This window comes from Rhinolophus hipposideros (assembly GCF_964194185.1).
Source record: "Rhinolophus hipposideros genome assembly, chromosome: 5".
Lineage (NCBI taxonomy): Eukaryota > Metazoa > Chordata > Mammalia > Chiroptera > Rhinolophidae > Rhinolophus > Rhinolophus hipposideros.
In genome coordinates this window covers 47,741,023-47,753,570 of record NC_138051.1, presented here as the reverse complement: position 1 = coordinate 47,753,570, position 12,548 = coordinate 47,741,023, and the positions used below count along the sequence as shown (strand labels likewise).

The 12,548-nt window shown below is 37.5% G+C and overlaps 1 protein-coding gene across 1 annotated transcript in view; it reads left to right on the top strand.

The window, feature by feature from the left end:
• Positions 1 to 12,548, top strand: part of WDR72 (WD repeat domain 72) — a 203,466-nt gene that overhangs the window by 181,945 nt on the left and 8,973 nt on the right. The window lies entirely within an intron of this gene.

The window sequence follows — 12,548 nt, the reverse complement described above, 5'->3', positions numbered from 1 at the left end:
CCAGCTGTTTTTCAAAGCTTAAGGCAGCAGGCAGACATCGCGATCATGTCAAGCCTCATGCAGAAGCCTTAATCCTACTTTTTCCCATCAACCAGCCACTGCAGCCCACTGTTTAACCTTCTAAGTACTAAATGTGCTTTGTCACTGTTTGGGTAGATTTGCCACTGAATTGTTATTGTTTAATGCTGTTAGCTTCACTACCATTAAAGGATCCTTTCAATTCCCTGTCTTTGAATACTGACTACATTACGGTTAAGATTCTCAGTATTTTATGCCTTAATTTTAACATAGTGAGTGGTTTGCCCCAGTTCTAAAATGCCAAATAGAGAATAGTGACTTGTCCATTCATCCACCCATTTATTCATTTGACAAATATCGAGCCGTTTTGTGTGTTTCTCAAACTTTAGGATAGATATGGGAGAGCAAGCATTGAGATGATAACCAACTAGCCCACAGTCCTGGCCTGTTAGCCAGCTTTTTGGACCTCATTGCTCAAAGTAAATAAAATAATTTTGAGTTCTCTTTTACTTGTTTTTTTCTAGCTACATTTATCCAGTCCAAATATCCAGCATCTTATCCTTTGAACTATCAGCTATAATTTTAACTATATCAGCAGTAGCTTCATATTTAAAGAGTAAAGGTTAAATGGTCAAATGAGCTTTCCCTACAGCTGCCCATGCTCCTTGGATGGTGATGCACTTTCTTTTCTCTATTCCTCTGGAGGGTGAGTACTACAGGGAAAGGGGTATGGCTCCCTGATTTGTCCCAACAGCAGTGAGCAGCCAGCAGAAAAGCAGACACAGTTAACGCTCAGCTGCTCAGTCAGACCAGTCGAGCAAGCTCCCAAGTCCCAGCTGTGCCTCTTGATGTTTTCTGATTGCACCTACTCCTCAATCTGTGAACTGTTTTCTGGACACAGATTCATCAAGCACTGCTGCTCTAAAAACGCATGCAGGCAGGCATCCTAGGATATGCCATTATAAGCTGCTGCCAGGGGATCTTCTAGGAGATAAATGGAATCTGTGTGAAGTAAATTAGTGTGAACCAGTCAATCTGAGTGTCAGCCTTGAGCCACTTCCATGGATAACTAGCTGGCTGACTGGAGGCCAGGGTCTTCTGCCATAGGTGGGTTGGAATCTCTGAGAGTTTATTCCACAGAATGGGGGGATGTTGGAGGCTGTTTATTCTTGGAAGAAGGCCAATGTGATCTATGTTTTAGATTTGTCAGTCTAAAGCTTTTTTGTTTACCTCCCTTCTCTGGCTGTACTGAATGAATGCCTCTAAGTTAGACAACTTCTTTCCTGGGGGAAATATGAGAGACATGCCCTGAAAAGAACTGCTCCCTCCTTGCTGGAGCTACCATTTTGCAGACTGCAAGTGTGCTGTGCTTGGTCTGAGCCTTCTAAGATCTTTAGGATTTTAAGATAAAAAAAATTATCATCGTTTGGCAAAACAAGTTCAGTCCAAATCTCCTCTCCCTATGTGTTTTTGAGGAATAAATCTGTGTGATCTTTAATTCATGATGAGAGGGAGATTCTATGCAAAGCCTGATGATCACAGTTCCCTGTAGATACCCCGTATGGCAAATCAAATTTTGGCCATTAGAGGATTGGGGGAAAGCCCCTCAATAGCAATAGAATGAGAAAACCTTCTAAAATAACTTAACTGGCCCAAGGAAAGACGTTAGGGGCAAAAAAAAGCACATGAACAAATAGATCTGTAAGACTTATTATTAATATGATTAAATAGTAAGTGTAAATGGTTCTATTATGTAAAAATCATGTTTCCATAATTCAGTATACCTTTAGAGATCATAGTCTGTTCTTACATTAAGATCACAAGAATTCATTTTATCTAGTTAAATTATGACAAATCATCTTTATTTCTTTTTTCTTTTATTGCATTAATAAAAATTTTTATTACCTCCCTCTCTGTAGAATGAAATACCAGTGAGATGATTAAGCATAGAATAAAAATATATAAAAGGGAATGAGAATAAATTTAGGCCTCATATTTGGGGAAAATTTTTAAGAGCATTCCCACCTCCACCTCCATGGAAGCATTCTGCCTTTAATAAGAAGTAAAAAAAAAAAAAAAAAAAAAAAGGAAAATCTGTCTTGGAATAAGAACTTGGGCAAAACAGTAATTGTTTAAATATTCAACAAATAAATGTATTTTCTTTTTCTGGTCTCCTTTCCTAGACTTATGTGTCTGTAAGGTAGCTTTTGCGTACTTTATGTGAAGGTACAAGCATTATGGGGTCCCCGGAGACACATTTTATATATAAGATATATTTCCGTATATAGTGTGCCTATGGATGTTAGATAGCATGAATCATAGCAAAGATCAAACCAAACGCTTTAAAAATTGAGTGACCCTTTCCTTGAACTAATGAAACAAAAATGGGATGTCCTGTGAGAACAAAATTTGTTTTATGCTTGTACATTGAGCTCAGAGAAATGGAATCCCTAGGGTAAATTTAACTTTATGATTTACGAGGGGAAGGGAAAGAGAGTGAAAATCAGTGAATTTTCCCTTCTGTTGTAGGGTATAGGTATAATATTTTGCAATGTATGACTCTTATTTTATAAAGTCCTTGGAAGAGAAGGAAAGTGAGCATTGTATAAATGATGCTTTGGCCTAGAGATCTCTCTCTCAGCATGGTTCACCCAATATCTACATAATCTCAGTCAATACAGAGAAAGTAGACTTCCACAGCCATCACTGTCCATAAGGAATCTGTCCCATGAGCATGAGACTCATGTTTGTGGAATAAGCATGCTATCTATGAATTTCCAACTATTTGAGATAACTACGGTTGACAGACACTGACACATTGGGTAAGGCCTATGATTCTTCTAGCCCAGTCTTCTGATTGCAGCACTAGAGCTTTCACTATAGAGAAGCAAAGCTGTCCTCATGAAGTCAGCCTCAAAACTTCAAGATGTGCCTAAAATATCTTTCTTCCTTATTAATGTAGCCCAGTGAAAGTCAGACATGAGAATGCAAGAATGAGACAAGAATAACATAAGCCAAATAAAGTGATAAGAAACACAGAAGAGGGGAAAAAATTTAATCTTAACTGGTGGCAGGTTGATGAAGACTTCATGGAAAAAGGTGGCATTTGAGCTGAGTCTTGAATAAGAAGGAGGGTTTTGGCAAGCAGAGAATTGGAGATTGGGGTGAGAGAGGATATCTGAGCTGGGCATCTTCTCAAAAAGCACTGATGTGGAAAATAAATGGCATATCCAGGGGACAATGAGTGGTCTCATCCAGCTATAGTTTATGATATCAGAGCCGAAGACAGGGAGGGTGGCAGCATCCAATGAGAATCCTTTAAATGTGAGCTGACTCTGTAGTGCAAGGGCTTCAAATCTGTGGCTCCAGAATCCTCCATTGCTGACTGAAGAGAGGTGACTGTAGGTTTATCTGAATAGAAGCCACATGATCAGACCATGGTTTTAGGGATACGATGTGTCTCAGTTTAAAGGATTACTGCAGGGAGAGATATGTTTTATCAAGATATTAAAATAAAAGAGTGACGCTGGTAATGAAAAGCAAGGTGAGAGTATAATCATCTTGAGGGGATTTAGAGGAACTAAAGGTTAGAAAATGGCAGTGATAGGTGTGTATAATTTCTTGGCAATTTTTAAAAAATTATCAACCACATTTTTCTTTAGATTTATTTCCATACTGGAATCTTGGTCTTCCTAATTTCTTCCTGAGATATTCTGGTACTATGTAAAGTCCCCTCCTTCCTGCTTCCTCCCAGACCTTTGGTTGACCTCTTAAGTTCCATTGTGTCCTGTGTTGGCTACAATCACTGGAGACACGTGCAGGGTTCCAGGTGCAGAGATTTCCTGGGCTTACTTGATGGTTTTCTTTTGGTTGGTTTATTGTGTTGATCACCCCCCTTCCCTAAAGTGCCAGGCTTCTGTTAACCATTTGCGTACATTTTTACATTGGCTCATGGCCTTGAGTCACAGCAAATGATAACTCAGAGCCATGTTCTTGTTACATATACGTTGGATGATGTTTCCTTTAAATGTTTCCCAGGATTTGCTATCCTGAAATATGCACACAGCATGGATTCCTACTGATTTGAACTTACAGTCTTTTCTATAGTTAATCTAATCAGTTAATACTTCACAGCTCAGGACCCCTTAGTGTTTTCTTGAGCCCTGGAGATTGTACCATGGATTCTTCCAAACAACTTGTAAAAATTTGAGGAGTATTTTACACTAATCTAGTTTTATAGTGTATTATCTAGAAATATTTGTTTGTCTCTTACCTTTTGTTTCCTATTTCTTAGTTCTCTAAGTATGATAACATCTCTTTTGTATTGAACCTAGTTTTCTGAAAGTCTCATTAAGTAAAGGTTGCTGGTTTCCCTTTATCCACATGTATGCTTGCTCTTTAAAATTTTGCTTTCTTTAGGTGGTTCCTCTTATCCTTTATTTACAGATGCCACCAGCTTGTCTAGTCTCTACATGAGATTCTTTATTACTTATCAAGGTCATTTCTACATTTTGGACAACCATCTCTTAGAGATATTAATACAAATATGAGTACTGACTGACTATCATGCAGTGACACAGCTTGAGAATTTGAGAAGGCATCTTTTGATCATGTATCCTCCAGAAAAATTAACATTTTGTAATGAGTGGCTACATTATATGCATGACTATAAGAAGCAATTGATGCCAACAGACCTCTGTGCTTTCTGTGTCTGGTGTGAGAGCATGTGTGCAGTGCGGAGAGTGAGAGAATGATGCTTGCTGCGATTACATTGTGAGACAGTGGTAAAGCACATTATCAGCATCCAAGCATGTCTTCCATTCAATTTCAGTAAGTTCCGAAGTATACGAACATACGATTTTGATGTCATTCAAATAAAAAGTAAATGATATTCAGAGTACCCAAGCCTACTGATACAAAATATGGTAACTTAGACCTTCTCCTCCCTGCATCCTTCTTAATGTTGACAAAGAACTAGAAAACGAAGGCACAGTCTAGATAATTTGATTTCCTTATTTTCCATTTCCTATGTAGGAGATAAAAGAGTTGACACTTGACTAACCATCCGAGACAAAGGTTTTCCCTTGAGATAGAGACGGCTATCAGCTGGGAATTTGAGCCTGCCTGCCAACCACTGTCCCCATGCTGAGGGTGTCATCTGAGGCTTGGCCTATGGAAGGGTCACTGCTCTTACGAATTCCAATGATAGTGCGATATGACAGTTTCTTCTCCCGCTGATGGAAAAGGAAAACATTTTTGGTCTATGTTCTTACAGATAACTATAGACTTTTCTGTGGTTCACATTGCCGTATGCTATGAATCCTCATCTTAAATTCATATATAAATCATGTTTCTCTCTAATCTCAAATACTAGCTTAATGCTCTTTTGATTGAAGGGCCTCTTTTGTTTTCCTGACCTTCTAAATTTTCAAATGCAAGCTGGGAAGTTGACTATAAATTGCTCTTAGGATTCTCCCTTTACTGACTGCTCTTCAATTTATCAATACGTGGGGATCTATTTGTTTTCTTCTTGGGACTCTGTTCCTGCTTTCAACTTCTTGAACTCCTGAACAGTAAAATTAATGCATTTCTGTATTTACTAGAGGATTTGGTCCTTATGAGAAAAGTCAAATGACTTTTGAAGAAAATCTAAACTGCATGAGGAATGTGAAAGTTAATTTCCATTAGAACTCATCAATCATCTATACTTTCTTTTAGTGATGAAGGGGTCCTTTCAGGTAAGAGTCCCTTTGTCTTGAAAAATTATCTCTGTGCTTTAACGTAGAAAGCTGGGGTTGAGCTTGCTGATTTGACCACTTTATTTCTCACATCTAGAAAATGTCTACCAAATTATAGATAAATATGAAAATGATAATAAATAATATTTTCCTGAGCTATTTCCACTCTGAATTTACTCAGTAATGCTCAGAGGCTAAAGTTGTGGCAATTATTTTGATCTGATAATAAATAAATAAAAGTAGGCACTTGTTCATCTACTTATCGCCTGTCTTCCTGGAACACTGCTTGCCAAGGAAATGGCACTCTAAAAGAGCACATAAAGAAATCCAAGCCCACCTCTCATTGGTGACTCTGAGAATTACCCTTTCTGTTTGGGAGGGTGGGGGGCATGAGGAAACGCAGCAGAAAGAGGAGAAAGAGTTGCGTCATTCCCTGTTATTCTCCTTTCCTACTTCCCAACTTACTCTCTATCATACTTTCTCATTTTACATCTAACATGTCTGTGTCAGTCTGAGAGTTTAGATAATTTGATTAGAGTTGATTTTCATTCCAGGCTTGACTAAGACAAATAACTTAATGGGCCGCATCCTTACATATAAAAGAAATAAAAAGAGTTGGGATTCTACTGATTCTCCTTTTAAGAGATTTGACTTGAAGAAAACACAGTTCCATAGGAACATCACACCTCTCCATACCCCTGTCCGTTCACTGGATAAACAGTAATTGAGAACGTCTCAGTGCCTGGGACCCTGAAGACAAGACAGAGCCAGTCCTCAGAGGAGTCCAGTGCATACGCAGCCTAACCGAACCCAGACCATGGCCTTAACTTCCAGGCCAGGGCCTGTCCACTGCAATTGTGCTTCTTGCAATTATTACCTGGACCCAACTAATTTAGTTTAAAATGATTTATTTTGTACTGAAGTTCATATTTGCCAAACTGATTGATGAAGAGAGGGATTGTTCAAAGAAATGAATAGCATAAATATGATTCTGAGAAGGGTGATGTATAACATAAAACATTTGGTTTTAAAGATATTATTTTTTTTTTGCACCACTGGTAAACATCTAATGGACAGTTTTCTATGCCAAGGATTTCCCTTGTTTGCTCTCAGGAGTGGCCATCCTGAAGGCTCAGTCCCTTCTTGGTCATCTTTCCACAGGGCTGCTTCACCCTGGCATGGCAACTACCCAAGTCTCTCTCTGAAGCTGCCCTGATTTCCTCCTCTGTCCCTCAGTCAGATAGGACATCATCAATGGTAGGACAGTAACAGTCTTACTTACTTCACAAAGGGCCTCAGAAGGCCTCATTATTTATCAGGCTAGTGTAGTCACCCTATGCTCTTAGTGTCCTGTTCAGTGATATATTGAGTAGGTGGCTGGTGTTGGATTCTGACCTGGCAGAATATGTGAGCATCGGTGCCAGAAGATGTCAAGGGGGTTGTCCAGTCCAACTGTCTTATTTTATTAATAAAAGTACCTGAGTCCAGGAAAGTGAAATGACATGTTCAAGGTAACACTAGTAGGAGTAGAGGTGGAATTTAAGAACAGATCTTCTGTGTCTTCTTATTTGAGCTTTACCTGTACAATGTATTTCTCCCTTGGGAACTCAGAAATTCATCTCTATAATGAAATTATTGATATTTATTTTTGTTTAAATGATTTTCCATTGAGAAATAATACAGATAGTGTCTTCCTCGTTATGTAGACTGCCTATTGGCATTAATAACAGATTTTGGGAGGTATTTGGGTTTGAGCTATAAACCCTAGGCTTGACCTTAAGATTTCTCCCTTAAACTACAACTGAAATTAATCATTGCTGTTTTAATTCTTAGGAGTCCTTGTCACTCAGTCATTTCCTAAGTACTTTGAGTACCTACCGGCCTTGTACCTCACATTAAGCTAGAAATGTACTTGCTTGTTTATTGGCTTTACTAAAGCAGCTCCTTGCTCAAACATCCTGGGTAACAGGAATTTCTGTATCTGAGAGGAACAAAGCAATGTTTTAAAAGATTCAGTAAACAATACCTCTTTCTCATTCACATTTATCTTGCCCCAAATTAGTTGGGTAATCTATCCATACATCTCACCTAGAAGTTAGCTATAAACAGATTTTTTTCTTAGACTAGTCAGTCATTTGATCCTGTGAGAGATATTTATATTCCAAAATATTTAAATAAAATAACTTCAATTCTATACATCTAGTAAGGATACCAAAATAATGCTCTTTACAGCACTTTGGAAAATTCATTTCTTTACCAGTTAAAAAATATGTCATCCTTAAAGCAATTCATAACAGAAAATGCCACCCAGAAAATAATAGTCCATGCTGAATTACAACTGAAGAAAGATAACAAAAACATTTAAGTCTAATGTTAGCTCATCTTGCGGAGCTTGTCTATAAAGCTATTATTACTTAGTTATAAAGAAACATTAGGTATTTTATTTAATTCTAGGTATCACTACCTGATTTTTTTTTTTCTAGTTTTCAGTCCATGCTGAAGACAAAGTAAGCCTGAAGTCTGATGCAGGATGTAGCCATTGCTATTCAAATAGAATCAAGAGGTCCTATCACTTCATTATCTCCAAACAGATATTCTTAAAGTAGGGGTAATATGAACATAGTTCTTTAGCTAGATGTGTTTTCCTGATAATACGTCTGTCCAGAGAGAACCACTTTGTAAACTGAATTTGGGGTCTGTTCAAAAGACATCCTCTTTGTTTACAAATTTGGTGTTATAACTTAAATTCTTTTCACTGATAGCACCTCCCTCTAATTTAAAATATATTGATTTAAAATATATTACAGTCTTTAGTGATCTGTGAGTATTGCATTAGTATTTACTTCTACTTGAATTTAATGTAGTTTTAGGTTTTGTTTTGTTTTCTTGAGCCTCTAAAAAGATTTTTTTTAGTTGATTTCACACTGACTCCTTCAGATTGGGAAGAGACCTAAATATCCACCAAGGAAGTAATATTGAGCTCAGGTCTTTGACTTCTTTTCCAATGCTCATTCCACAAATCTGAGTGGTCTTTTAGTCTTTCCTGACCTCTGCCAACTGTACGTTATTTTTATGCTCTTGAATAAGATTTTGGTCTGAGTTTTATCTGCTACTAATATGGTTTATTCTGTTCAGTTGACCTACTTTTCAAACTGTCATATCTTTTTATTCATGATTTTCCTATCAATAACTCAAATACATCCAAAAATTTTGTACATATGATAGGTGGGATCTATTTTTAAATCACTTGTAAGTCCTTGTATTGAAATCATTATTTGGACTGCAGATTTTACTCACACGGTAAATGATATGGATTTTTAACAAAGGCCCTCTCAATATATACTACGTACTGGCCTAGCTCGGAAGGACAAGCTTTTATTCGTGGAAGAAGATGGAGATTTTTGTCAGTGGTCATTCTCTCGTTAGTGGTGAGGGGATATTTCTTAGAGTTATTTGCTGCCTACGCCTAGCCACCTTTAAGAGTTAATAGCACCTTTCTGCAAATGATTTGAAAACGAAGGAGGAAATTTGTAGAGGTTAACAAAACCAAAATAGAGTCTAGAGAGACATGGAGGAACATAAGCATTGATGACCCTGTTTGTGTGTTTTTTACAGAAAATCCTTCCATAGAGTCTTTGTCATATAATAGTCTGGGTTTTCTTGTTAGGTGGTCTTAAATATGGTTTAAAAACTACTGATTTCATATTGTCTACAGTGGAACCATTCGTTTCTTTAGGATCTAGAAGAATTAGACTCGTTGAACGCACCATAGTCAAATGCATCCATACAAAGTACGTGGACTTCTCCCTCTATCTAGCTACCAAAGATATTACAAAGATATTTAAAACACTGGCCTTTCAGTTGTCAATATTTTGAGGTGCGTGATGAGTAAATGGAAGAGCCTACATCCTTCAGTGGTAGAACTGTCAAGAAGAGTTTGTCTTTTCTGTCCCTCACCGCTCCCCTCCCTCCTGCACCCACCCCCTCCAATGCAGACCATTTCGGAATCCATTACAGAGGAAATAAACAGTTGATTTTAAGTTAAGCATGAGCCTAGCAACCGTCTGCACTGTATTGACGTCAGAAGTATCTCTCTGCCAAGCTCTAAAATGCATCTTCAAAAACTACTGAAAATATCCAAGAACTTTAGTGATGAGCTACAAATGGACTTTGGTATTGATAAATAAAAGTCAATATGTATAGTGAAAGGACAACTTACTGTGATAAATGGGCCCACCATCAGTAAAGATCAAATTATTGACTATCTAGGGCTAGGAAAAACCTGTCTATAGCTAACTTCTACAGGTGAGAAGAATCAGCCACAACAGCAATTCAGGTAAAGTTCAAAGAGACATGCAAGGAGAATTCATTAAAAATACATACAAAAGTAGGCAGCGACATTCTGCTAAAAAATACATTTGTGGCAGTAGGCTAATGGCCATGCTGGGGTTCACACCTTCTTCTTTTGCCTTGAATGAACTCCCTTTGGGCTACCCATTTTCCCTCTCAAGATCTAATTCAAATTTTACTTCCTGACTATCCTGTTGCATAGGGAATTTTCTCTGCATTTCTAAAAATCATGTCACTCTTGGAATATTCTCTCTAATATTCTCCTACTGGTTACTTTTCATTATACTTCAGCTAGATCACAAGTTGTATGAGGGCACATTAAAAGTGCCTTCACTTTTTTACTCTTCACATGGTCTTAGCACAGAGCTCTCCCCATAATAAGCAGTAGATCAATATTTGTTGATTTCATCGTTTGTGAAACGATTCATTAGAGGAGCCTTGGTCACACATCATGTCAGAGTTTAATGATGAAACATCACAGGAAACACCCAAAAGAACAATTGCAAAGATTAGCCTATCAAACAAACAAACAAAAAAACCAAACAAACAAAAAAGTGGAATGGCAGTAAACCTCTCCAATATCTGTTGTTCCCAAGTGACAGAATGTAGGTATTTCTTTCACAGGATAGGTAATTGGATACTCTATAAACTATCCAGAAAAAAAATGGCAAATCTTGTACCATTTCAAATTCGGAAGCTAAATTTTAACTAAGCAAAATATCTGAAGAATAGCCCTCTCTACTCTCCTACCCTCACCCAAACCACACTCTCCAACATCAGAGGTGGAGACAAAATTAGCTGCCTGACACCCACTCTTATAAGTTTAATGAATTTAATGCCGCTAAAATTACATCTAACGTGCTGACTTTTTTGAGAGGTTTGGGATGTTGGTTTGTACTGGGAACCACTTTACTGCCACTAAAAATGGTTACAGGCATTTACTTTATTGTTCTAATACGATGTTCTTTTCCTGTTTGAGGTCCCTGTGTCTAGAACAGAATCTTGTTGGAGGAATGAATAAATAAATGGGTGAAAGTTTTAAATTATGAAAGAATAATGTATGGGATGACAAGTGCAATGCAATTGTCCAAATAAACACAGGTGCCATCTCATCGGCTATTAGTAATAGATTTAGCTGGATGATTAATTCCCTATTATAAATACCAATGTAAATATTTCAGAAAATTAACAACATATAGATTTTAAAATATCATTAAAACAAGCCAAGAGATCTTGACCAATGTAATAGTGTTTCACAACTTTGATGCATTTAATTATTCCACTGAAACATTTCACAAAAATCTATAGATTCAAACATAATCTGTAAGTATGATCTAAACTAAGGAAAAGTAAAGGCAGCTATCCCAATAACTACTTAGGCCGTGTGTGTCATGACTTTTCTTCCAAGTCACAGACTCTCCCATACCACCATTTTGCAAATAAGCATCCTTTGTCTCAAGTGTGCTTAAGTAAGAGACTGAATGGATCTATTTGAAAATAGTTCAAAGCACATATCCTCTTGGATCAGGACATCTAGCATGGTACCTCTGTTTCATTCATTCATTCATGCATTCATGCATTCATTCATTCTACAAATCCTTCAAGAATACCTTCAATGGCCCAGGGCATACAGACGTAAATAAAACAGACATGGTACCTACTTTCATATTTTTTTCAGAAAATTAAAATGCATTAAATGAAAACTTGAGTGTATTCATTTAAGGTCAAAATTTTATATTTTTCTCTCACATTTTGTTCCCAAACAAAAGGTTTTAAAGATGCAGTGGATTCAAACTCTATGCTCAGACTTTCACGGAACAGAGAACTGTCTGTGCTGAGAGCACTGGGGAAGAGCTATTTGGACCAGAATTATGTTACCAGTCTCCTTTACAGCGTGCATATGTGGGCCTCGGGTTACGATCATTAGTGCTATGCACATTCCATGAAAACAAGACAAGGGGTCTGGGAGGTGTGAGCTCTCCTAACGCTGATTTGGACCTCCAGCAGCACTCCTTGTGTCGCTTCTTGAATGTGTGAAGTAACACAGTCTCCAGCCTCTACATTTGCTTTCTCATCTCCTAATGGAGGTTTAGGAACAACGGCCCAGTCCACTTCCCTGTGCCAACAAACATATCATTTCATGTATGACTTATAAATGTATTTATTGCATTTACGGCTTACAAATAATATGTGTGTTATCAAGACCTGAGGAGACAGTCGTGGTGTTTACCACAGCAATTGGTGATAGACAAAATTCCAGTGTAGTCAATGATATCCATATTTATATTGTTTGGCTTTAGACAAATAAGTGTGACATGATTTAGATTATTGCAGGCTTGCTTTGTTTGTCTATTCACCGAGTTGCATCATGAAGAGAATGTCCACTTTTCCTGACAAATGTTTCCTTAAGCAAATGTAATATGGAAATATGTTACTTATGAT